We start from the raw sequence: 23,887 nt of genomic DNA, 5'->3' as shown, positions 1-23,887 counted from the left end.
ATAAAGCCAACGGAAGAGTCATTGTGTAGCAATGCGACCTCTAAGTGTTGATGGGAGAGGCCACTGAAGCCACAAGTTTTCTTCCCCTGGTTTCACTGTAAGTCTTAGAGTCAGGACAGCTGGATGAGACTGAGCCTCACGGGGACAATGCCAGCGCTACCCTCTGTCACTGTGCAACCATCTCAACAAAGTGATGGTGATGAACAAGGTTGAGGGCAGGAGGCTCCAAAGGCACTTTGATGCACACATGAAAGATGCCAATGGCAAAAGAGACTGGAAACCCAGCCATGGGCTGCACACAAGCAAAGAATGCTTGCAAAAGGCCCTGTGACCTTCGGATACTAGGAGAATACTATGCAGATCCACACAGGAGCAGGCAGACACTATGCAAATGGTCAACAGAGGCACTAGACTCCCTGGGCCCAGGGCCTTTGAGCTCCTCCTCTTTGCCAGCCCTCGGCCCGCCTCAGGAGCATTCCCCTCTCTTAATGAACAGTCTCTATTTTTATCACTGTCCGTACAACCCAGGTCTAGTTCTTTGTTCCAGGACACAATAACCTGGAAATCTCAACAGGGGCTCTCTGGGCACAGATCCATGCCAATAAAAGCATCTTAATGTTTTAATTCAAATTATTAGCCAAAAAAAAAACAAAAAAACAAAAAAACAAACAAACAAAAAAAACAACTATCCAAGCCCCAAAGGGGACAGGAGATGTTAGATTTTCACATCTTACACATCACCCTGTGACCAAGATGTGGCTAAAACCTTGCCTTCCTTGACAACCACTTCTGCATCCAGGAGCATGGCATGGCCCAGGACTCAGCCCTTGCACTGTGGGAGACAGGGCATGCGGAAATACAAATGTCTGGACCCCAAGACTCGGCTCAGGTCCTGTGGAAGATAAAGGGTCCAGGGGTGTGGCTATGTATGCAGTACTCAGTCACAGTACTGTGGGAGGCAGGGCACAGAGGGACCCCACAATTATCATCATCATCTTCTTCTTCAATCCAATTATTTCCTTTCCTCTGAATACTTAGAGGCCACGTGAACTTCTTGTTTAGCAAGGGACAGAGTCAGAGGAATTCAGTCCTGAGTTCATGCCATTGCCAAGGACACACTACTACCAAATAAAGAGAGGTTGGAAAGAATTAATTTCATGAATTGTATGAGATCTTCCCTGGATTAATCATTCTAAATTTTATTTCCTTATTTAGAACAAAAAAAAAAAAAAAAAACCTAGGATGTTTTCCAAAAAAAAAAAAAAAAAAACAAAACAAAAATCCACATATTTTCCAAACAGGCCTAGTACAGGAACTTGTTTCATGATTTTTTTTTATGCAAAACCTGGAAAAACTCCACAGAGGAAGAGAGCAACCACACCCAGGGGCTGCGTGGAGGGTGTGAGGTCAGACAGCCGCTACGGAAGGGGAGGAGCACGCCTCTCCCTCCTCCACCAGGAGGCCTGGGTCCAGTGCCAAGCTCAGAGTTGCCACTGAGGTACAAACCCTTGGCCTCTCTCTACAGGGTATAGTGGCTTCTAAAGGCCCAAGAAGAGGGGGGATGGCTCAGTGGGCACAGCGTTTGCCACACAAGCATGAGGACCCGAGTTCAACGCGCAGGGCTTGAGATGATTGGCCTGAGGTGGGGGTGGGGTGCCTGTATGCAGAGCTGAGAATGCAGAGACCGGACGATCCCAGTCTCCTTCTGGCAGCCAGTCTAGCTAGACCGGTGACCTCCAAAGATGAAGTGGAGAGGGTCTGAGGAGGGCAAGTGACATCAGCCTCTGTCCTCCTCGTATGCATACATGCAAATGTTCCCATACACACACACCAAGCACAAGTGTAAAAGAAGGCACAGGGGGGAGGGTAATGTCATAGCAAGCATGTGTGCACCTCCTTGTCCCTGGCTCCGGGCACACGGCTCCGGAGGCCCTTGGAATCTGCAGAGTGTCTTTTGCGCTGGTGGACCGAGGCTGGCTTCAGAACTGGGCAGCGGTGGCGATGTGAACTTCAGTGTGGCCCAGGCCTCCCCTCCCCTCTTCACAGGGACAGGTGCATGCACACACACATGCACACCCGCTGTGTAGGGCGCCAGGACCCAGAAAACTCACCATTGGGAAATAACAGCTAAGTCACCATCCTGCTGTGTTGAAGTATTTTGGGACTCTGGTTTCTCTCTCTGCCTCCCTCCCTCCTTCCCTCCTTCTTTCCTTCTCTACCCCCTTCCTTCCTTCCCTTCCTCCTCCCTCCCTCCCTCTCTCCTTCCCTCTCTCCCTCCTTCCATTCGTCCCTTCTTCCCTCCATCATAAGGTAAGAGACTTTGGTCTTCCACACACTCCTCTTCATTGCATTCTTCCTCAGCCCAGGCCCTAAAAAAGCAAGAGATTCGGGCAGCCATGGACTAAAGCTTCTGAAATGATGTGATGATCCTAAGTTCACCCTCCCTCTTTAAGCAGAGTAAAGTGTTTGTCATGGTCACAACACCACATAGCACAACCCCTTGGGTCCGTTTGTTCTTGGGTGGGGGTGAGAAGGCCCCTCTGGGCATCAGCTTGCCCTGCTCTCTGAACTTTGTGTGCACAGAGCTGCCAGCCAGCCACCTGTAGCAGGGGAAGCACAGAACACACCCTCCCCCACCCATCACCGCATGGGTAATTTTTTTGACTTCCAACTGAGCTTTTTCAGTTTTCCCCCCACACCCAGTTTCCCTCACAATTACTCAAGCCCCCCGACACACACTTCTTTGTTTCTTATCACTCCTGGTGACACACGTATTTTCCTGCTCAGAAAACTTAACAAGGTTTGCATATCATCAATCTAAAGTGCACACCATCTGTGGCTGATGCATAGCCTGCCTTCTCTCCTACAGTTGCTCGTAACATGTGTGACAAAGGACCACCTCGTTTTCAAAAGCTGCACAAACGTCCGTTTCCTTTGGGATGAAAACTGGGTGATTTCCATCCCAGAGGGCTCACCCACACACCCTACCGACAGAAGGACCACAGAGAGGGGATGAGTCACAGAGCCCTCGTCCTTCCTGCCCCATGGTCCTCCCACTGCCTCTCAATGCCTCCTCCTCCCACCAACACCCTAGACAAGACAAGAGCTCTCACCCAGGTGGACAGGAAGCCCCTGCCAGCTTCGAGTGTAGCCCAGCCCCAGGGACTGATGGGACACTGTTTTTTGTAACTAGGCAACGGCTTGCTCTTCTTCCTGTTTATTCTGAAGACTGAAAATGTTTGTTGGGAAATAAAGCAAGGGAACCAGAGGCGATGTGAAGGGAGAAGCGTGCAAGGCCAGTGAGCTACCTGCCGGCCGAGCAGCCATGAACCTCAGACCTGAAGGACAAGGCCTACTGCCAGGGCCCTGGAGCTGTCTTTGGTCCTGAGTCCTTGATTCTAAGTAGGGTCACATCCCTGCTAGTAGGAAATATCACCTCCTAGCATGTAAGGGGTCAGGGACAGCATGAAGCAGTCCTGGAAGTAAGAGCCTATCCTGATTTATTCTCCTTACACTTTATGAGAATAAAGGCACCAGTCAGGAGTGTCTTAGGCCTTAAACATGGGCCACATGTTTTAATTGTGTGCGTGTGTGTGTGTGTGTGTGTGTGTGTGTGTGTGTGTCAGAGGACAACTTTCGGAAACCGGTTCTCCCCTTCCACCGTAGGTTCCAAGGATGAAACTCAGGTCATCAGGTTTGTTTTGTAAGTATTTTTGGGCCCCACATTTTGAAACATGCTATAAAAAGTGTTTTATTATAAAAATTCTTGATACATCTCAGGATAAATAGACACACATGTATAAATATAAATACAAATATAAGTATCTATGCATACGTCACTGAACATTGTTACTCTTTTAGAGTAGTCAAATTTTGAGTTGTTCAATTTCCCATTTTTGAAATTTTCAAGTGTTATACTATAGAAATGGATTGGCTCCGTGACTGGAAAGTTACCATGCTATTTTGTCAGAGACAGAGATGTGGTAATAAGACTTGGCTTCATGAATGGGCTTGGTGCCTCGATAGTGAGGAATTCATGGTAAAGTCACAAAACACACTCCAACTCAGTGCATGCAAACTCAGCTCTCCATCTTCCCTCCTGAGTTCGCCCTTCCCTCATCCTTTTTCTGACCCAGAGATTAACATACGGATAACCCTCTCTCTCTGGCCCTAGCCAACGGGACTCTGTCCTGAATGCCGGCACATGCGTCTTCTACAGCTCTTCCTCTCTTCAGCATCATCCGCTGCTTTCCGACATCACCCATAGCTTACATCTATGATGTTCCTCAAATGGCTGTATGTGAAAGAAGAGACACCAGACAGTGGAGTCTACTAGGACATTCTGGAACTCCTCAGAAGTGGGGCCTAGCTGGAGCATGTGGGTCACGGGGTCAGGCCTTCAGAGATGATTGTGGGATGGGAGCTCCTTTCTTCTCTGCCCATAGTTATGGAGGAAGCCAGAAGCTGACTTGCCTCACCTGACAGTCCTACCATGATGAGCAGCATAGACTCTTCCCTCCCTGTGTGTGAACACCCCCATAGCCTTCCTCCCGCTCTCATCCTATTTCTTTTTCTTTTATTTTTAGAAGTTTTATGAGTGGTAAGAAGGTAGTATAACACTATGTGGATACGCTGGGAAAAGGTGCTTCCAGTGCTGGACAGCATGGAACAGGGCCACCTAGGATTTCATGTGTGATGAGAGGGTAGTATATTCTATGTGGATACACTGGGGAAAGGGTGATTCAATGCTGGACAGAATGAAGCAGGGCTCCATAAGAGTTCATTATTCTACGCAGAAGCACATGGAATTCAAAACATGAATTCTTCATTTCTAAAACTTTCCTCTTAGATTTTTGTTTTATTTTTAAATTATGTCTATGTGTGTATGCCACAAGTTGCAGGTCCCCCAAATCCAGAAGAGGTCATTGGGCCCCTTAGAACTGGAATTATAGGCTGCTGGTTGGTTGTAAGCCACCTGACATGTATGCTGGAAACTGAACTCAGGTTCCCGGCATGAGCAGTAAATGCGCTTAACCACCGAACCATCTCTGGAGCCCCCATTTTTAAAATTTTTCTATTTAATATTTCAGTCCTCAGCCAGGGTAACTGAAACCACAAAGGAGAGGGAGAACCACTGTTCTCCTTTGAGACAGACCCACCTCACTCCACCTTCCAGGTCTGGATTACAGGTTCACATCATATCCGTTCTTTTCCACATGGCTTCAGGGGATCAGACTTGGATCCTTTGTACAGCAAACACTTTAACCATCTGGGCTGTCTCACTCCAGCCCAAGAATGAGCGTCTTCAAACAAAAATAAAGAGAAGACGGCCTACGACTGTTCTGAAGAGGCAGTGTCACGGGAGGTCAGCAGGGAAAGCTTCCTCAGACACTGTCTCTCAGTGGACCTTGGGGCGGGGGAGGGCAGGGACGGTGCTTCTTCTTTGCGCAGTCCTTACTTTCCCTCCTCATTCTCAAGTCTGAGCATGTGTTAGCATCACAGAGATAGGAAGAGAGACAGGATAATGGCTCTTCGTGCATACAGAGAGTCGGAAGAGCAGCAGCAGCAAGGGCCGCTTCTGTTACCCAGACGGAGACTGCCTATTGTCTGGACCTCAGTGTCAGCTGGCTATGAGAAGTGAGGCCTCACCCTGCCCTTCTCCTCTGCACTCCATCCAAGCCCATGTTTCCAGCTTCGTCTGAGAGGGGACTCCATGTTCGTGGGTTCTGTCAGGGAGATGAAGGACACTCACTTCACCTTCCTTAGGCTCAGAGGACGAGCTCAGCCAGGGGAGGAGAGGCTCTGGGTGGCCAGGCCGCGGCCTGCAGCAGAGACAGGGGAACAGCCCCACTCAGATCAGGTGGAGCCATTTGAGGTGGTAGATCTCTTTGTTCTAGTCCTACTGTGAAGGGGTAGGCATACAGCCACTGCAGAGAAGGGGAGACATACATGTGAGGGCGTCTAGCACCATAGCCCACAAGGGACAAGAATCAGGATCAAGGTTCCTGGTGACCTGATGCTTGTTGGTGAGAGTGTCGTGCTGCCTCTGTACAAAATAAGCCTGAGTCCTTAGTGGAAGCTTTCCTATTAGTATTTCCTAAAACCCCGAAGGAAACAGCTTTTTGAAAATGTGGCCTCATCTCCAGTTACCCAGTTCCTAGCTGAGGACAGCGAGCTGTGCCAAGCGCCTTGCTAACCAGAATATAGGGGAGTCCTGCACATACGTGCTACCCACTTTGCCCCAGCCCGCCTGGGCTGCAAACTCACCCAAAGCCTGATGCCCCACTGTTTCTAGCCGTAAGAGTAGAAGTCAAGCGTCACGCTCGGACTGAGTTTTGACATCCGAGCCTCCAGAGTCGGCCAGCCATGGAGAGCCCTGCCACATGCTTACTTCCCATGACTCTCAGGCACACAGGGTCTGTTTAAAAGGTCAGTAAGCAGGGTCCCCATGCAAGTGCCAGCTAGGAAGCTTTCAAGATGGGAGCTGCCATCACAGAGCTTCCTACAGCCAAGGCCTGCACCGCAGTGAAATCTGCCTGGGTGTCTCCTGTGAGGCCATTGAACTCCAGGCCTGGGCGCTTCTGTGCCAGCTGCACTGAAGACCTTGCCAGTGCCCACGCTTAGCCCTGCAGACAGACCAGACAAAATGCCAAGGAGAAGGGGCAGGAAGGGGAGGAGAAAAAAGAAGAGGAGGAAGAGAGAAGAGGAAGAGGTAGAGGAGGAGAAAAGGAGAAGAAAAAGGAGGAGAAAGAAGAGGAAGAGGAGAAAGAGGTGGAGGAGGAGGAAGAGGAGGAAAAAAAGAAGGAGGAAGAGGAGAGGAGAAAGAAGAGGAGGAGGAGAAAGAAGAAGAGAAGGAGGAGGAGCTGGAGGAAGAGAGCGATGACTATCAGGGTCCGGATACTCAGTGTCCTGGCAGCAGGTGGCTGTTGTCAGTCTACCAGCCACAGGTCCTTCAGGGCTGCTCAGATGACTTGGCCAGAGCAGCTATGTAGAAGCAGAGCCATGAACATGCTCCTGAAAGTCAGGGGGACCTGGGCTGGAAAACTGGTTCTCCTTTTCTTGGTGTGGAAGAGTGAGCAAACCTCCCTTTTCATGTTTGTAGACGCTCCACGCCCACCCTGGGGAAAGCATGTTTGAGAAATGCTCCATCAAATGTTCCAAGTTCCAGCTGGGTAAAACGGAAGAAACTAAAGGGTTAAGTTATGTCTCTCACAGACACACACACACACTCACAAGCACACTCATACACGTGGGTACACACACTCACGGGCATGCACTCACACACATGCTCACTCGCTCATGCACAAACACACTCACACACACACCTCTGTAGATATGCACAGACGGACCATCCTCCTGATATTTCCATGATGCAGGCGATTCCCCTCTTGAATGCCTTCAACCTTGGTATTCTGTTCTGAAGACTTGAGACACATATCTAAGAGAGAGAGGCCCGAGAACTATTTCCTAGCCTGACCATTAAAATTCACTCTGCCGAGGTGAAGGAGCTGTGCCATCTTAGCTTAACTCTGCCTGGACCCTGCCAGAGTGAAGACAAAGCTCCGGTTCTCCCCACAGTGTTCCAGGACTCTGAGGCACATTCCGAGGATGCTTCTGCCCCAGCCCCTTCCAGGTGGACAACCTCATCTTCCAGGAGCGAGCTGTGAGGACACCAGCTAAGTTTAGCGGCCGCGCTGTGAATGTGCAAGGCTTCTATTATTAAACTGACAAGAGAGAAATATTTCCCCCATGACACACAGCTGCTCCTGGCATGCAGGAACTCCTGTCCCCAGCTCCAAATAGGGAAGCTCTCGGAGATCTAAAACGGGGCTGAGGGTATCCCAAAGAATGCCAGGACTGGAAAATATCCAGCTCATGTTTGAAATGCTTCCCCCATGAGGTATGGAAGCAGAACCTTGAACTCTGAAATGTAGGATGCTGTGTCCACACAGCCATGTGGAAGCTGCCGCCCACACAGTCCCCTTGTGGCTCCCTGGCAGGGCATGGCTGCAGACCATACTCAGTCCGCACAGCTGCTCTCGGAGAAAACAAATTTTCAGTTTGGGCTGTCAAAAGCACCGGAATCCCATCTCAGGAAACGCAGCTCATTTTGAAACACAGACTCAATTTCTCTGCCAGGAAGACTAACTAAATATTTCAGAAAGTAGTGAATAACCCAAAAACTCAAGGGCTTGGGAGGAGCACGGTAGCTTGTAATTGCCAGGGCTCACTCTGACCCGAGTGCTGGGTTCAGATCATGAAGCCATAACTCAATGACTCCAGGATGGCTGCTCAAGTTTCATTTTTTTCTTGTTTCTTTATTTATTGCATGCTGCACACCACTCATAGTTCCAGATGTCAGACACTTAACCAGATGGTCCTCCTTGATGAAGGGGAGAAGACTCGTAGACAAACCCTCCGTAGGAGCAGCACTCTGTTCAGTGACACTGGGTGCCCCAGAGAACAACAGAGCAGGACTCAAGGGTCCGAGCAGACTGGGCAGGGTGGAGAGAGACTTCGGAGATGATGTCTGAGCTTGGACCACAGAGCAAGAGAGACAGGCAGTTGGGTATGGAAGGGTTGATGGTGAATGTTCCTCGTGATCTGAGAAGCAGAAGGCTTTGGGTAGGGGCTGGATTCAGGGGTGAGGTGCAGTGAGAGGTTAGGCTGCCCCAGCCCGACCCTCTAAGGCTGGTAGGGATGTGTGACATCCTGGACTTGGTTTAAATGCAATGGCCAAGCCACACAGGAGTTTACGTACTCTTTCTTCCATTTCCACCTGCACATGAATTACTTTCTCAGTGTTGTGATCAAATGCCCAACAAAGCACAACTTAAAGGAGGAAGGGCTTGTTTGGGTAGATGGTTTGAAGAGTTTGTCATCGTGCTGGGGGAGAATTTGGCAGCAGGAGCAGAAGGCTGTTTGCTCACTTCTCCACAGACCAGGAAACAAAGACAGAACAGGAAATGGAAATCCCAGGACCCACCCATACTGACCCACTTTCTTCAGAGAGGCTCCACCTTCAGAAGGCTCCACAATATTACCCAAATAGAACCACCAGCTGAGGAGCACGTGTTCAAACACAGCCTGTGGGGAACATTTCATAGTCAAACGACGACACCATCCTATGCCACTATTTTATTAAAGGCTGGTCAGACGTCCCAAGCCAACTTAATAATTTGTTAATGCAGTCAGAGTGCGGTCTGAAGGCAATACCTCCTGGAGAACCTTTCCTTCCAAATTGCTGTCACGAAAGTGTAGCCATTAGGACTGAGGAGGTGGCTTAGCCCACTTGATGCCTAGTCACAGGGACCAGGACTGGGACCCCAGCATCCATGGAGCAGGCGTGGCAAACACTTGTAACTCCAGCTCTGAGGATACAGTGCCTTCTTCTGGCCCCTGCACATGTACACTTGCCACACACACCACAAGTGCACACAAACACATGTACACAGACACCGTACACAAAAACATAAATAAATTCTTTTAAAATTATAGTCATTAAAAAGAGCCAGGAAAATTCACTATATTTTCTGCACAGGCTGATAACTGACAGAAGAAAATACCCAGATAGAAGCAGCGAGTCAAACACTGAGTGTCTGTTTTCCCCTTTCTCATAATGTAGGATGTGCCGGTGGTCAAAACACCTGTGCATAGCAACCACAGGGACTTTCGGGTGTGTCAACAAGCCATGAGCTACCAGACATCCCAGCCCCATTACTGGAAGCCAGCTGACCACGGAGTGGAAGGGACCTCCAAAGCAGCCTCTCTGGCCACCCATGACCCTGTGCTGGCACACACAAGAGAATGGAAGAATTCTGACCTGCAGATTCTCTTACAAGGAAATAGGCTCCCTCCGTGCTCCACTGCCACTGCAGGCCCCTCTTATCTCAAGCTCCTCAGAATGTAGGGAGTCACGCCCTGGAAGTCTCTCTCCTGCAGAGTCACACCCGAATCCCTGAACAGACAGGCACGGCCTCCAGACAGGCTCTCACAGGACCCAGTAACACCAGCTCATATCACCATCTTCATTTGAAAACCTGGTTCTGCAATTTCTCCCCAAATTCTTTTCTGTTTTTGAAAATCAGCCACCCATCAACCAGTGCCTTTCCCACCTCAGACTCCAGGGTCCTCAGATCTCCTCCCCAGCGACAAAGAGGACTGAGTTCATGCACAGAAAAGCAGTGGATAAGCCAAAACTCACACTTATCTCAGAGGTGCCCTGGTTCTAAGGAATCTGCTCCATGCTGTCACCAAGCAGTCTCCTGTCCTGGCAGTTAGCTGGGGCTCTGTTGTCTGGTCAGACAACTTGTGCATCAGGTGCTTTGCCACAGCTACACCAAACCTTTGAGACATAGCTTTCCTTGGTTACATGCATACAGAGACCAACCTATATTAAGCCTGTGAACCTCTTCCTCAAAGTACCATTTAGACACAATTCAGACTCCCTCTAAACAGCTGTACTAATATTTCATGTGGCATAGAAGGGCCTGTGCACCACTGGGTGGATGTTACGAGACTCCTGCACCACTCAGAGCCCCAAATGATGCAGAGAGAAAAATCTTGTGTATTGTATAGATGCAACACCTGTCAATAAAAAAAAAAAAAAAAACAAAACTATGACCTATAGGAAAGGGTAGACTAGAAAGTGGGACATCTGGTAGGCAGAAAGGACTCGGGGATAGAACCAAGCATCAGAGATTCACCCTGGAGAGGTGAGGAGGACAGACAAATGGTACCTGTGCAGAAGTAACCAACCACACGGCAGAATGTAGATTAGTCTAAATTGGTTATTTTAAGTTTTGAGCTAGTCAGAGAAGAGCCTAGCTATATGGCCTAGGTATCTGTAAATATATTTTGAGTCTTATGAGTCATTATTGGGTATAAGACAAAAAACACACACCCTACTACACAATGAACAACTTCAAAAAGTTGCTGAGGCATTCAGCAGGTGCTGTTCCTGCGACAATCCTCCCTGCAAGCCTAGAAAGTAACAGAGCAACGTCCACACTTTGTCAACTACTAAAGCCCTGAAAAACAGCCTCAATTTCCTTGTGACAGCCTTTGGGGACTTAGGGGTTTCTGCCCCCTGGAAGAGACTCTAGGGGAGCTGTTGTATATTTATACTGTTATCTGACTACTTGGCTCCACTATTCACAGGCTGAAACCCTAATATCTATTGCTTTCTCGTTCCTTCCTCACCCTCCCTACCTCTTTCCCTTTCTCCCTCATTCCATCAGTCTCTCCCTCTACCATGTTAAGTGCCTGCTGTTGATTCCATGTACCTTGGGGTTTTGGGCTATGGCAGCCCCTACTCAAGACTAATGTAGCGACCAAGGCAGGAAGACAGAGCATAGCTCACCAGGTCATTAAATCCACTACATCATTACTTTTGGGTATTCAGCCCTCTTTCCTTGTGCTCTTGCCCTCAACCCAGCAAATGCTCAGGGCAGGGCTATGAGTGCACACCCTCTTCACCCCCTGAGCCTCTGGAGAGAAATCCTAATGCATTCCTCTTCTCAGAAGTCCTGAGATGCCAGATAGGGGTCAGAGATGCTGCCCTATGCAGTGCAGCCCTGGTAGATAGCCCTAGGTAACGAGAGGCTGGCCTGGGAGCAGGCTCCAGCTCAGGGAGGTATGATGGCTACTGGGGCTCCAGAGGAAGTAGAGAAACCAAGTTTCTCTAATTCTCCCAGCCACAAGTGACAGGAAAATCCATCCAGTTTCCCAAGAGGCTTCAAGCTTCACCCATGCTGAGCAATGTATGTACACATGACCACAGCTCCCTGGAAGGCTCATGTGAGTTGGAGTGGTCCAGCCCTGTAGACACCCAGACTTTAGCCACCTGATCTGTACAAGCAGAGATAACAGGAGAAGGCATCTCTGTGGCCTTTCAGGCTATCCAGTATGTGGTCCTCAGTTATACCAACACTCGGGAGTGAGTTCGGAGGCCACCCACAAGCATGCCCATACTGCTACCTTCGTGACTTTGCCTTTCTCTGAGCTGTGGGTCCTATCAAAATGGCAGTCCTGACCATACCATCAATATTGCCTAGAACTCTGCAAGCAGAGCAAGCTCTGGGCCCACCCAGAGCCTCTGGGCACAGCAGTCTGAGTCATCAGAAGCTTCCAAGAGACTCAGATCCTGCTCCAGCTTGAGCACCTCTGAGGAGAAGGAACTACAGAAGACAAGGGGGCTGACTGACAGACAACCGTCTCTGAGAGCTGGCCTCCTCAGACCGTGTCCCCAAATGGGACACAGCAGAATGCAAAGCAGCAAAGTGGCACAACCGTGGAGCAGGTAGGAGATTCTTGTCTGTTACATCTTTTGTTTATTTTCTGTGTGTGTGTGAATGCAGTTGTGGCTGTGTAATTGTGTGTCGGTATGTGTGCACATGCGTGTGTGGAGGCCGGAGGTCTACTTTTGAGTACTATTACTCAGAAGCCAGCCACTTTATCTTTTGAGACAGGGTCTTTCACTAGGATGTGGAGCTTACCAATTAGGCTTGCTTGGCTTGTCAGTGGACCCCAGGAATTCTGTCTCCACCTTCCCAACTCTGAGATCACAGTTGATGCTTTTTACATGGGTTCTGAGAATGGACATGGGTCCGTGCTTACATGGCAAACACAGTACCAGCTGAACTAACTCCCCAGAGATTTCTTTTATCTTTAATTGGCCTTTAGAGGATAAGAGTCCAAGCCTACTTGTTAAGACTACTAAGGCCCAGGCTCTGACCCAAACAGCCCTTGTAACAGGATAGGGCTTGATGAAATGTACTTACTACCATAAGACCCCAAAGCCTGGAAGCGTTGGTACTTGAGCCTGATCACCTTTCCTATAGCCAGTTGTTCTGCCTGAGGAACGCCCACGCTTGGTGTCACGAGCATCTTCAAACACTAACACCCACGATCCCTCAGCAGGGAAGGCTGATAGGAAGCGTGGATGTGTCACAACCAAGGACAGTGCTGGCCTTCCAGCCGTCTCACCGCCCCCACAGCACAGTGCGGTGCCCACTTCCTCAGACTGCCGCCAGGGCATGTCATTCCCTCTGGCCCTAGGAATCTGCACAGGGTGGCTCCTCTTTTCTTTCCCTGCAGACTCACTGTCCAAACCCAACAGATCTATCAACACATTCATCTCTTCCATTAGAACATGGCACACCCTGCTCCCATATTGTGCTGATTATAGCCCTGGCCATCCAAATCACAGCACCTGCCCCGTCTGCCACACCAGCCTTGAATAGCACTCTGGGAACATGCACAGCCCAGGGAAAAGCTGGTTCCCACTCAGGCCTCTGGCTTGCCTTTCTGGGCCCTCACTGTCTGTTATCTATTCTTTCATTCAAGGTAGTGTGACAAGTTCACAGAACTTTCAGGAAAAGCGCTTATCATGCAAGCAAAACACCCTTAGTTCTTTCCCCATTTGTCTCCTAGTTTTTTTGTTTGTTTTTGCTGTGGTGACACACTCTGATCAAAAGCAGTTTTTTGGATAGAAGAGTTTATTTTGCTTATACTTCCAGGTCATAGTTCATCACTGGAGGAAGTCAGGGCAGAAATTTAAGCAGAAATATGAGGCAGAGAGTATGGAGAAACACTGCTTTACGTCTATCTCATTGGCTCTACTTAGCTAGACTTCTTACACAGCCCCAGACCATCTGCCTAGGAATGGCACAGCCCGTAGTGGACTCCTGCATAAATTAACAATCAAGACTACCCCTTACAGACATGGCCACAGGCTCATCCGGTCTAAGAAACTCCTTAGTCTTAAGGCTTTCCTCTCAGATGGCTCTGGGATGTGCCAAGTTGGCAGTTAAAGAGAACTAGGCAGCCTCCCCCATCTCCCCTAGAGCCTAACTCCCCTTATGCTCAAAGCCCCAACCCTATAGATGATACTCTTCTCTTTCCGACATTCTCCTAATTTTCTTCTTACACAGCACAGAAACAGGAGGTAAAGCATCTCATCTGGGCTACAGGTTTTTGAAAACTTGTGACTCCAAGCCCCTCCTCCCTAAATCCTTCTGAAGATGGGCATAGAATAGATGTCATTCCTTGCCCTCAACCCTTGGAGGTGTGACAAACCCAGCCTGTCACAAGACTGGACCTAGTGCTGTAAGGTGATCAGCACAAAGTACTGAAGCTTCCTCTGCAAAATATACAACCATGTCTCCGTAGCAGCAAACCCAGAAGGTTGAGTTTTTCATGCACACTCTTCTGACATGCTCTTTGGTCCTTGCAAAGCAATCTACTTTTAAAGAAAGTAGAAATGCCCATATAACAAACTAGGCTATTAAGGGATATCTGTGAATGAATGTTAAAGTTGTGAAGTATGTGAGGTTGTAGACTGAGACTCCCCAGAGTGATCTCTGCCTTGAGGAATGTTAAGAGCAAGTATAATAAAGCCAACCCCACACCAGGATGTACCAAGAAGGGAGCCCAGCACCCCCCCCCCCCAACACACACACACACATAGAAAAGGCCACTGCAAGTTCAGGTCTCAGGAGGGAATTTCCTGCTCCTGACCACTGATGGGGAAGGGTTAACAGACAGAAAGCATCACCAAATGCAAATTCTGTGTGAGTCAGCTTTGGCTGCTGTAACAAGGCTGCTAAATGGCTGGAAATTCCTGCAGATATGAGCTGAAAGTCTGGCACTGAGATGTCAGCATGGCTGGTTCCCTTGGAGGTGACTGGATGTCCTCACAAATGTCCCTCTGAAAGCCTGTATATCAATCTCCTCTCCTTCAGAGACAATCTGGTTAGATCTGGCCAGCCTTCCAGACCTCACTTTGACCTAACCTCCTCTCAAAAGTTCCAATCCCCAAACACATTCTGAGCTCTCGAAGGCCAAGATTTCAGCTTAAAGTATTAGGTGGGTGCACATTGACCCATAGTACCACGCCGTGTGCCTGCTGAGGGGGAATGCAGTCACTTATCAGTGATCTCACCATGTCTCCCTAGGTGAAGAAGACAGACTGGCAGGGGTCATTCTGGAGCTGGGCATGTGCAGTAGATGTGCTGTTTTGAGCCTAGGCCTGGCCTGCCTTTTGATTCAGAGCCAAGCACTGAGAGGTCTGTCCCGCACTACATGTTCCTGGCTGCTGGACTGAAGGAGAGAAAGGACAGAGGGAGTAGAATGATAAACCAGAGGTTCTTTCCAAACAGGGGACTTGAACAACAGAAGGACCGGAGTGGTCAATTGACAGAATTAACAGCTAGGAGATGTTGGGGTGTATAGGCTTTGGTTTTTTAAAACCTACTTTATTTGAGGTTTCTAAATGTCTCTACCTCTATTCAAACCTCTGATCCTAGGTAGGAGAAAAAGAAAGTTAATAGGGACAGAGGATGTAGACCTCTTTAGACTTAGTTCTTTGGGCAATTCCACATTTCATCATCAGGATTCCAGCAGTCCAGCCAAACAGCAAATAGCAAACACCAAAGGGCTGCAGCAGAACAAATCAGAAGCAACCTCTTTGAATCATTGTCTGGAGCATTTCTCTCTAGGAGTGTCTCGAGGCATCCCCTCTGTGTGTGTCTCTCTGTCTCTCTGCTCTCTGTTTCTCTCTCAACTTCTATTTATACCGTCTCAGAGTTCACACAAGAATGTTTTCCAGCTGACAAAGTCCAGTAGACAAAGATCACTCTCCTTCTCACAAGGCTGTTATCAGCTGTGTGTAAACTGAAAGTGTTCCCACATCCCACACTTGGGATCACAGCAAAAACACATTTACATAACATAACTGAGTTTTTAGAGAAACTAAAACTTCCACTACAGGAATGGGGAATGGTGAAAGCAAGAGACTCCTACCCCAAAGATGGAAAGGGAGACCCTGGGCTAGAATTCCAGTGGGGAGGCAAGGCCTGTCCTAGTTCTCCAGCCTACTTTGAGTGAGGATAGGGTTTAAGCCCAGAGTGGGGAGGGTCAGTTGGGATACCTCACTAGAAAGTATCCATGAACTTTCTCTCTTCCCGCTCATGCTCTTGAAGACAGATTTATGTTTTCCTTTGTTTTTTTTTTTTTTTTTTTTCATCTCTCTTTACCACTAGCAATGTGCTTCAATAATTTTGGGTCCCCAGATATTCCACTATAAGCTGATTCAAAAGAGGTTTGTCCCCTTCTCTGGGCCTAAGCAGGACAGTCCCATAAACTATACTATCTTATCCACTAGTCCCACCATGCTATCTTGGCAGAATAGAGGCCCATTGGTCCAAATGCCCCGGGCACACTGGTCACTTCCCATCTCTGGGTGAACCTGAGGTCAGTGTCTCATCAGAGCTTCGCCCCTTGATGGTTTATCTTTGATTTCATTACCTTCTGTTGCTGTTATAAAATATCCTGGCCAAGAAACAAAAAAGGAGATTTTATTTTAGTTTATGGTTCCAGATGGTTACATTGCATTTTGGTGGGGAAAGCATGGCGATGGTCGTGGGGGCTAGAAGTTGGCTAAAGGAGAGAGATGGAAGCAGGGAAGTGGGGTTATGCTATAAACCTTCAAAGCCTGCATATAGCGGCCTACTTCCTTTAGCAAGGCTGCCCTCCTAAAGTTCCATAACCTCCCCAAACAGTGCCATCAACTGTGGGTCAAGTTTGCAAATGCATGAGTCCATGGAGATCTCTCTTTCAAACCTTAACCATTTTGTTCAACAGATTGTTTGGACCTGGAATCAACTACAGACTAGTCTCTGAGCAGGACCGTGAAGGCATTCCCAGCAAGGACTGGCGAACGGTGGAAGCCCCTCCCTCAGAGTGGGTAGTGCCCTCGGGCAGTCCAGAGAGAAAGAAGTCTGAGGACAAAGTGTGGCTGCCTGCCTGCTTGCCACTCTATGGTGAATGTTTCCATCCTGCTGCAGGGGTTACTGCCATCCTTCAGCACCATCACAGCCTAGTTTTTCTGGGCTTCTCGCGTGGGCTGAACACCAGCAACTCTCCAGGAACCCCTAGACCAGTGGTTCTCAACCTGTGGGCCATGACCCCTTTGAGGAGTGCATATCAGATAGACATTCACATTATTATTCGTAAGAGTAGCGACACTGCATTTATGAAGTAGCAATAAAATAATTTCATGGTTGGGATCACCACAACATGAGGAACTGTATTAAAGGGTCACAGCACTAGAAAGGTTGACAAATGCTGCTCTAGACTTTCCATCTAGATAGACCATAGAGGCACCTAGCTTCAGAATGAACAGCTGCCTGGTTCTCCATCTCTCCAGCACACAGGCAGCCATTGTTGGGCTATCTGACCTCTACTGTGTGAAGCCAATCTGCTCATTCCCTTTTACTATCTGTCTAGGCAGGAGAGATGGCTCAGTGGTTAGGAGCACTGACTGCTCTTCCTGAAGACCTGGGGTTCCATTCCTAGTACCCATATGGCAGCTCACAACTATCTGTCACTCCAAGATCTGACACCCTCACACAGCCATACATCCAGGAAAAACATTAAGGTAGTAAGTAAATAAACAAATAAGCCTTAAAAACATTAACATTTATCTGTTTTGTCAGCTCTGTTCTTCTAAAGAGATCTGACTAATACAAGCACAGAAGCAGGGGAAAATCAGTCGCCGAATCCCAGGGCCTTTCTCTGGAGTCTCTGGAGACACAGAATTTCCTAGTTAGTCATAGCATGTACTTGACGCTTAGAGGATGGAAACGTTGGGTCTGCAGTGGCCAGTTGGTGTCTCTACAAATAACAATTGCTTGACCTGAGAAAGGGCGGAGACAGCAGAGAAGAAACCAGTTCTAGTGAGAAGAAGGACGGGTGGGCAGGGGAGAAGTCCTGGTTGCCATGGGCACAAATGCCAGCTAGCCTCTCAGGTCAGTGTAGGCTTCCACCACAGCATGAATCCAAACAGGCCCGAGGTGGGAGAGGTCATGTTCAGGCTCTCACAGAAGCTTGGCAGTCAGAGGCCAGGAAACCAGGTCATGCGCACCCAGACTTGGGGATCAGCACAAACAGGATGTGAAACAGGACATGCCCAAACATGGATGTCCGGCTTCTGGCTTGTCCTTTCATTTAATTATCGACTGTGCACCCGGACTTGTCCCAGGAGGCACCAACAAGTGCTCAGCCTGAGGCAGCTCACTGTCGGAGCAGCCAGGTCTTGGCACATCTTTTGTTCAGATAGTGACTAATATTTTTCTTTGCGTGTTTGCCTGTCTACCTCTGTGTGCAGTGGAGAGACGTGTGTGTGGAGGCAGTTGGTCAACTTCAAGGCTCAGTTGCTCAGAACATAGTCCACCTTGTTTTTTGAAACAGGGTCTCACAGGGACCTGGAAGTCGTCAATTTGATTAGACTGGCTGACTAACCGGGCCCAGGAATCCCACTGTCTCTGCCTCCCCAGTTATGGGATTAAAAGCATGAGCCGCTTGCCAGCCTTCTTAAAGGTGGGTTCCAGGAACTCAGGTTCTCATGGTTACCTACCAAGCCATCTCCTCCTGCCTTCTCCCTCAGCACTGCCTTCCTGAGAAGCCAGGTTTCACACTGTTTCACTCTCCACTGTGCCCAGAGATGGAGGATTCAGGACAGTGCTTCCACTCAGCGTGTTCCTGAGGGGTGTGGCCCTGGTGGGGCGATGGAGGAGGTATAGGAGGAGCTACGAGACCCTGGGGGTGGACAGGCTGGCAGCAGCTCCCCTGCACGCATTACGGTAACAGATAACCATTGGCTAAGTAGAGTGGCTTGACTGGGTGCTCCTGGGGGAGACAGCAGGGGCTTGTTTGTCACACACGTTGTAGAGGAGGCCATGGGGTGAGGGGGAACAGAATCTGCCACAACAGCTGTGTTCTAGAGACATGGCGGGGACCAGCAGCTCTGGGGAGACCTCACCTGCCAAAGCAAACTCTTGATTCTCTGGAACAGCACACCTCGGTCAGCATCCAGATCTATAGAGTTTACCCTTACGGGCCTGCACACTCACTTCACTTGTTTGGGGCAGAATCTCTTTGTGTTTCACCGGAGCCATGTCCTCATTCCTGAAGCTTTTGTAAGATGAAGGATTATTTGGTCCCCAGAGAAGCCTACAGGCACTCCTCAAATCACCCCCTTAGGGCCCTTGCAGGAGCACTGAGGAGGGAAAGGGCCCTATTTTAAAGATGAAGACACTGAAGTCCAGGGCCATACAGGCATACAGGCATGACTGGAGAGGGGGTGAGGGTGGAAGGAAATCAAGGAACAAGAAGAGACAGGACCCAGGAGCACCATGCTGTTCTGAGAAGCCAGCGTCTATTCAAGGGACACACCAGCTGGGCTGGGCTTCCTGTCTAACCACAACCCACTCATAACACTGGGACCCTCTGTGGCATGATGTGGAAGCCATCTTGTGGACACAGAGCACAGGCCACGCTTCATACTGCAGAAGGCCACTCTGGGGTCCTTGGGTTCAGCCTCCAGACACACAGAAAGACTAGACATGCATGCCTTCTGGTTCTTACACTTAGAGGTAGCCCCAGTGGTCCACATGGGCACAGGCCTCTGATGTTGAGAGACAGGCCAGTCTAGGCCTGGGGGACAGCTCACTGCTAAGCACAAAACACCCATGAGGAGGCCTCCTTCCAGAGCATGGACCTGGACAAGCTCTCCCTGCCCCGACTCCCAGCTGTAGAGACGCTGATGCTCTGTGCTCCCTCCAAGGCCTGCATGCCACACAGTGTGTGAAGAAAGTGTGGTACAGACAGGTGCTGGAGAACTGGCTACTGGTGACAGGCCCTGGCCCTGAGGGGCAGACCCTGGACATCTGGCTGTGCTCCCTGGAGCGCTTCAGCTCCCTACAAGATATATCATGGAATGTATGACAGGTTGCTCCAGAAAAGGGTCCTCTCCAGTTAGCCACTGTGAATTTCAAATTTCAAAAACAAGATCCTAAAAATAGCTCTGAGGGAGGTGGAAAAGAAAACTTCGGGCTCTGCACAGGAAGACGCAGGGCCTGGGCAACAGGGTTCCCAGGTGACCTTCGTGTTTTCCTGTGTGTGAGGCACACATAACTGCGCAAACTTGTCAGGGCAAAGCCTGGCATGTAACGGTTTGTCAAGACTTCCCAACCTACTCCTCCTCAAAGGCAGCCTCACACTAGAACGCTAACCAGGACCCATCCAAGACCCTCGGAGGCAGAACTTGCATGGCCGTTGGGTTCAGAAAAGCGGAAGCCTACTTCAGACTTCTGGAGGCCTGCTGGAGCCCTGGGTGGCCCAGATCAAAGTCTCGCCAAATCCACCAGAGTAGGAATTCCCAGCAGTTTGGGGAACTAGCGTAGGCCAGCAGACTTCATGAGGCTTGTTGGAGTGTAGCAGAGGTGTGGCTGGTAACTCCTTGCCTACCAGCTTGGTATCTCCATGTTCTGTGATATGTCTTCAGCAGTGGAGCCCTACCATCAAGTTCAGGACACAATCAATAGCACTGGCAGTTGCCTGTTTTATTTGGCAGACTGTAGGACCTCGAGAGTCAATGGTTCCAAAGTGGTGACCCATTCCTGACACTGCCCCTTTTATTTGTTAGCCTACAGCAGGGTCATTCTCTGTGTGTGCCTGTGTATGCATGTGCCTGTGTGTGTGTGTTTGTGTGTGTGTGTGTGTTGGTGAAGTAAGCATCTATAGTAATTGGTAAGTTTCCAGACAACATTTTCTAAATGCCTTTAGTGCTTTATACTCATTTACTCCTTGTCATATTCCAGCCTGTACCCTGCCCCCCACCCCAACCTCAGTTTAACCCTTTCTGTTCCATTATTCCTCCTTTACATCTATACCACTTTGTTCTATCTCCCCTTCCTTGAGCCACACCCCCACCTCCCTTTCCCTTTTCCCTATGGTATACCCATAGGAATACCTCTATGGGTATTCCAAATGAAACACACCTATCTGAATATTCAAAGCTAGCATCCACACATGAGAGAAATCCTGTCATTTGACTTTCTGAGTACTAGTTAGCTCACTCGGAATGATTGTTTCGTGCCCCCTCTGTTTATCGGGGAATTTCAGAATTTCATATTTCTTAGCAGCTCAGTGGTATTCTGCTGTGTAAATACACCACCCGTTGCACTGTTCATTCATCAGTTGATAAATACAAGCTGAACGCTCTGTGCATCCCAAGCATATAGGAAAGTAATTATCACCACAGTGATGGCAGTAGCTCCTGCTTCACCTTCCCTAACCCCAACATCTATGTGCAGAGCAGGGTTCACTACCTAGACATTTCAGAGGAGAACCCCATGGCGGTCATTCCTTAAAGCAGCCGGGGCCACATGCAGTGCAAGAAGCTGTTTTCACCCTCCTTCACAGGGCAGCGTGCACGGATGGGGAGACACACCCAATTTAAGACGCTCTTGTCTTCTTCAAGGACTCTGTCCCCAAGTCTTGATTTCTGCAGCAAGGGAGTTTTGGGGTCATGTGACCTTCATCCCCCTGGATCTAAAGATCATTGTCTAGAGGCATATTCTTCACAACCTCCTGGGGAGCCTCTCCCAACCAGCTCACTCCATTCTGTGTCTCCCTCGGATCTTGCCTGGACTCTTCAGTGAAGGTTTTACAGGGTGTCCTCCTCCCTTTGCTTTCACTCAGTTTCCATCTGTGATGGTTTGAATAAGAATGGCACCTTAGACTCATGTATTTGAATGCTTAGTCACCAGGGAGGGACACTATTTGAAAGAATTGGGGGTGTGTCCTCGTGGGAGGAAGTGTGTCACTGGGGATAGGCTTTGAGGTTTCAAAAAGCCCAGGCCAAGCCCGATGTCTCCCTCCCTGCCTGCAGAGCAGGGTGTAGCTCTGAGCTCCTTCTCCAGCACCACGTCTGCCTGCATGTTGCCTTGCTTCCCGACATGCTGATAATGGACCGAACCTCTGCAACTCTAAGGAAACCCCCAGTGAAATGCTTTCTTTTCTCAGAGTTGCCTTGGTCATGGCGTCTCTTCACCACAATAGGACAAGGACTGAGACACCATCTTCACTCTTCCCTGTGTGTCTCTAAGCCTCTTCATGTCCTCACAGGCCCCAGAAACAGCTGTCCCTCAGCCTCACAACTGCCCCAGGCACAGGAAGGCACTGACGATGGGAACTAATATTGAGCAATTATCACTTTAAGCCAAGGCCTCAGCTTCTTCCTGCAGGGATGCCTCACTCCCTAGAGGACAGGTGACACCACAGGACAGTGACACTCCAGCACCGAGTCTTGTGACCACAGTGCTTCCTGCAGTCAAGCTCTGTCACCCAGCCGCCTTGCTTGGCTCTAAGTGGCATACCTGGTTTGTGCCTTAGGCTAGGGGGAACAGGAAAGGAATGAGGGTCATTGGCCATACAGAACCAGGACAGAGGTGGAGAACAAGACTTCAGTAAGGGCTAGGTGTGGTGATGCACACCCGTGATCCCAGCACTCTGGGAGGCAGATGCAGGAGGATCCCTGTGAGTTCGAGGCCAGCCTGGTCTACAGAGTGAGTTGCAGGAAAGCTACACAGAAAAATCCTGTCTTGAAAAACCAAAACAAAAAAAAAAAAAAGGAATTTACTAAGGATAGGAACTCTGTTGGCAGTAGCTCTAGGCTGACCCCACAGGAATTCAGACTCTACTGTCAGAGTCAAGCGGCCAGAGGACTTCCCTCGGGATGCCTGCAAGGCTTTCCTAACTGGGTGACCTTGTTTGTGGGAAAGTGCTCTGTGTGCATGAGCTGCCAGTGTAGAAGGACCAGCTGCAAGGCTGCTGCCACGACATTCCTGAAGGCCCATGCCACCCTCGCCTGGCTGCTGCTTACAGAAGTCTCTCTAGGGCATCACACCCCAGGAAGGGTGGGCTCTGGCCCCAGCATCCCAGGATCTGCTCTTGCCTAGGTCCTGCAGGCAGAGGCCCCCAGGAAGCCTCTGATAGCTCTCCTCCCAGACGGCTGCACAGGCCTAGGTGACACAGAAGCCCAGCCAGGGCCAGATGCCGCTGCAGGCCCTCCACCCCATTTGCAGGGCTGTCTAACCTGAAGGCAACGTCCTGGGACTGCAGAGCCCTGCTTCCTTCCACCCCGGAGAATCACTAATTTTGGCTTTTTGGGCAGCAGCTTCCATTCAACCCTAACTGGCATAAGGCAGGAGGGCCCAGAGTACAGACCAGCTTTGGGCCAGATCACGGGAGAAAAGGCAGTGTCACCTCCGAGGATGGAGCTGCTGCAGCCAGATCCATAAAAGTGGGTCATAAAGTGGAAGGAGTCCTCTGGGAGTGGCCAGGTGGCTGCCAAGCCTGGAGCCGACAATGAGGGGGTGTCCAGGAAGTGGGTCGGTCCACTGTTTATGCCATCAGGTTCTTGTGGTGTGTGAGGGCCAAGCCCACCCCACACAGCTTCTGTAAACCGTGAAGCTCACGGACACAAACAGTCCAGACCCGGGTGTCCTGCCGCCTCGAAAGGTCACCGGCATCCCCTGCTCGTCATGAGAGGGCCTTGCTTCGGGTGACTCCACCTTTTACTTAGTACATACATCCTCAAAGTGCAGTCCTCTGCTCGTGGCACTGCCATCACCGTGTCAGGGACGGGTGTTCTCACAGCTGGAGGTACAGCTGTGTAAAATGCTTGCCTCCTGTGCCTTCATTTTCTAAAATACTGGAATTCCTCATGCAGACCAGGCTGTCCTTGAAACCCAGAGGTCTGCCTGTCTCTGAAGTGTCTCAGGGTGTTGGTGTGAAAGGTGTGCATCATCACAGTGGCTCAGACCTACTTTTGACCTACACAAGGGGAGTCCTTCAGAGATAGAGAGCTTCCGGCATGCTCCACAAACACTATGCAAACACAGGCCTTTGAAAGCCCTGGCCCTCGCTCCTGTCTGGTATCCCAGGCCTCAGAGTTCTTTCCTATTTGCATTTTTCGAATTTTGAAAGCTGGTATGGAGTACTCCAAGCTCTATGTGAGTAATCCATGGACATGGGTTCA

Source organism: Meriones unguiculatus, chromosome 19, assembly GCF_030254825.1.
Source record: "Meriones unguiculatus strain TT.TT164.6M chromosome 19, Bangor_MerUng_6.1, whole genome shotgun sequence".
Classification (NCBI taxonomy): domain Eukaryota; kingdom Metazoa; phylum Chordata; class Mammalia; order Rodentia; family Muridae; genus Meriones; species Meriones unguiculatus.
Note: the sequence above shows the minus strand (reverse complement) of the source record.